Genomic DNA, 3,943 nt, shown 5'->3' on the forward strand with positions numbered 1-3,943 from the left:
TAGTTGATCCCACACAAAACTGAAGTCCAGAGATTTTTCGACCATGAAATAAAAAATCAACGAAAAAACATCAAAATGACCCACAAACAGACTAAAAATCTAATTGCATACAAAAAAAAATGTCGCAAACATGATTTAAACTACAAGAATTACTATATTAATCCAAGAAAATGAAGTTAACAAATAAGAATTGATCACATAAATGGAATCAACAACAAGATTTGATCCTGTAAATGGGATCAACAACTATTGTTAATCCATAAAAACTGATGACCTTTATTACCTTCACTGTAACTACACCTTCCACAATCACCTCCACCACCATTACAACAACATCCAGTACCACCAGTACATTACTAAATAAACACAAAATCACTCAATCACCAAAAAACTTAAGCTAGATGAGTTCATACCATAAAGGAGATACCATACAATACATAAGCTATGGTTAATATCCCTTTCCCATTAACAACATTGAATAACCTCAACAAAAAAGAAAAAAATGTAAGAGAAACCGAACTACCTGAATCAAAATTTCCCACGCTCTAACGGAGCAACAAAGCTCTAATTGGAGCCGTAAGATATCACCACCACTGCCATCTCTCAACCACCACAACAAACAATCAAAACCACCACTATCTTTATCGCTAATTTCAACATTCCCATCGAAACCACTATCACCACCACTATCACCTTCACTACTACAGAAAAAGCCACCACCATCACCTCCCCTGCAACATCCACCACCACTGCTGTAAACACAACAACCACCACAAAATGGGAGATGCCTCATGGTGTCAACAACATGAGTTGATCCCACAAAATGGGATCAACAACAATAGTTGATCCCATAACAAGGGTATCAACAAACAGTAATTGATCCATAAAAACTGAAGTCCAAAGATTTTTCAATACATGTTCCCAACAATCAAAAAAACTCATTTCTCAATACAAATCTTAAATTGAATAATAGATGTTGTATCTTTAGTAGTGGTGAACATTTGAATAATAGATGTTATATCTTTAGTAATGGTGAACAGTGATAGATTGAAAACATATCTCATTTATCGCCGCCGCCACCACCACCATCATTATAAATATGGTATCTTCCTCCACCACCACCACCATCATCTTCTAATAAAACAGTGATAGATTGAAATACATACCTCCTTCATCGCCGCCGCCACCACCATCATTATAGATCTGGTATCTTCCTCCACCACCACCATCACTACCACCATCATCTTCTAAATGATGATCTTCATCGTCTCTTCCTAAATTGATGTAATCAGATCTTTAGAACTAACTGTTACTGTCGACTTTAGGTTATTCAATCCAAATATGATGTTATCGACTTTAGGTTATTTGATTGGAGAAGTTAGTTTCTCATTGGTTCATGGATATAAAAAGGTTGTTTATGATGTCGTGTGGTGGTGGTGGTGGTGATTTGGTGGAAGTATAGGAGGTGATGACGAAAGTGGTGTTCCTAAATCTATAGGGACGGAGGAAAAGGTGGTAGTGGTTGTGGTTGCGATGATGAAGACATTAATGGTGGTGAAAGAGGAAAGAGATATTGTAATGAAAGAGAGAGAACATATTTTAAATCTGTAATGAAAGAGGAAGATACTCGATAAATAGAGATAAGGGCAAACTTGTAATGTTGCATAATCCTTAATGGACCCCTCCTGGGCTTTGGATGGAGAGGGGTATTTTTATTGTAGGATAAGACTATTTGTACAACCCGTTAGAATTGAGGACATTTATATAATTCCCACCATAATTTTTTTTACTTACTACAGAGACCGTGCCATTACGACACGGGTAAAATTCTAGTATATACACATGGAAAGGCAAATTCTAGTTAGGCCGCACATCGATGGGCGGTACGCCCTACACCACCCTCTCTTTTTTTTATGCCATTACAAAAGTAATACGGAGTTAAATTAAATTGATAACAAAACTACAAAGAAGATCTTAAGTAATTAATGAAGATAGAATTTCTCAAATCCCAGTGGTTTCTGGATGAAACTAAACGAACAAGTTCACTCTCTATTCGTTGCGTCTGCAGTTGTTTTTGTGCTGGCACATTCGTGACCTATGAATACATATCAAAATGGTTAGAACCCCATTCGTCTTGATGTGTATTCATGTGTCACAAATGTGACAGCAGCAGCTGGAGCAGCTTTGATAACGAAAGGGATAATACCCTAGTAAAGACCAGCCCACCTCTCGGTAACCAAGATACGCCATAGGGCATCAAAAATGCCATTATAAGCATGGTGCTCAACTCGAGCTCCATATTTTAGATCCCTAGGAAGTCCCACAATCTGCAGCATAAAGGAAGGGACTTTAGATTACCCTGGTAGGGATTTTGATGAGCTCTCAAGAAGCGTCAAAAGATACAAACATAGAGCATTAGCCGTTAATTGATTTATCGTAGAACATTTGACAACAACTTTATGGGGTCTCTATATACTTGAACTGAAATGAGCAATATTTGTTTAACTTAAAAACCAGAACAAACTAATATTTATCAGACCCAAAACCTATGACTTAGCTATGATTTTTCACCTTTAATGGGATAAAGATTTTCTCGTCCCTTTTCTTTTACACGTACATGTACACCAGTTTGTATATACAATTGCAAATTCAGATGAGAATCATTCATCAGCTATGCTCAAAGTAAGAAAAGCAATACAAATAGTAAGAGTTCGTGTTCCAGTATGGAATACCTGATTTAGATGAACGTGAAACAGAAGTTTAAATCTTGTGCAACACTGTAGGTTCAGAACTGACATGTCAACAGACACCCAAAGGCTCAGAAAATGGACTTCTTTAAATTCTGATATATTAAGTGACACTGAATGAACAACACACCTCAAATCTTGATAACATCCAATGGCGATGTTATCGTTCGAGATACGCAACCTGTTTAAGCAACCCCGTATATTCCATCGCTCAAAAGACATACACCAGGTAGAACGCCAAGCACCACTGCTCTCGGTTACCAAAACAAATACAAGAAAAAATCACAATTACAACACCTCTAAATAATCAATCAATGAAACATCCATCAATCCAAATTAAAACAGAGACGGTACAAAGCAAACCAAATCAATATAAATTGAAGTACTTACTTCGTTATTACTTCTTTTCTGAATCCGCTCGTATCAATTAAATAACAATCAGCAAACCGTGAACTAAATTTTTTCTTTTTTTCTTCATTAGTTAATTATTCGATCTTCTTTTTATCTCACAAGGTGTAGGGAAAAACAAGATCGAGGTACCTAGTTTGAATACAAGGGATAGTAAAAGAAGTTTAATTTCAGTAGAGGTGAGAGATGAAGTAAAGAAATGCTCATTAAAAAGAGTTGGAGAACGGAAATGATACGGTCACCGCGGGCTGGTCCCGCGATGTATCTCGACGAGAAAAAAGAAAAAAGTGAATTCCCTTATGATTTGGCGGTTTGGCGGATGGGTTAAGTGCGGGTCCAACCCCTCTCTCACAAAACACAAATCGGGATGATCCGTGGGATTCAACCGGCGGGACATCGATCATCTCCAGTTAGCGAATTCCAAAATAATTGAAGCTCGTGAAAATGAAGTCCCTACTCAGTACTCATGACTCACGCGAAGTACCTTTAATTGAAGCTCGTGAAGATGGAGTCCCTACTTACTAGTACTACTCGCGACTCATGAGAGGAACCCGTTGGTCGAAAATAATGGAAGCTCCATGAATTAAAGCTAACTTTCTCGAAGCTTGGTATACAAACTACAAAGAATCAATGAAGCTGTCTGTGTACTATTTGTCTGCTTCTTTCTTTTTTGTATTTGTCCAAAGATTTCAATGAAACTGCTATACACACCCAACCTATTTTTATTTCTCTCCATGGCTAGCTTCCATCTAAGCCGTCCACTGGGTAATGGTGAACATTTAGGAGCC

General features: G+C 37.5%; 1 long non-coding RNA gene across 1 annotated transcript; it reads right to left on the reverse strand.

The window, feature by feature from the left end:
- Positions 1–1,686: 1,686 nt before the first annotated feature.
- Positions 1,687–3,551, reverse strand: LOC113306591. The gene is made up of 4 exons (XR_003338713.1): positions 3,138–3,551; positions 2,878–2,994; positions 2,733–2,791; positions 1,687–2,327 (listed from the first exon to the last, which is right to left on the reverse strand). It is a non-coding gene; the product is annotated as an uncharacterized LOC113306591 (long non-coding RNA).
- Between the last annotated feature and the right edge of the window lie 392 nt (positions 3,552–3,943).

Source organism: Papaver somniferum, chromosome 8 (assembly GCF_003573695.1).
Source record: "Papaver somniferum cultivar HN1 chromosome 8, ASM357369v1, whole genome shotgun sequence".
In the NCBI taxonomy this organism is placed as follows: Eukaryota; Viridiplantae; Streptophyta; class Magnoliopsida; order Ranunculales; family Papaveraceae; genus Papaver; species Papaver somniferum.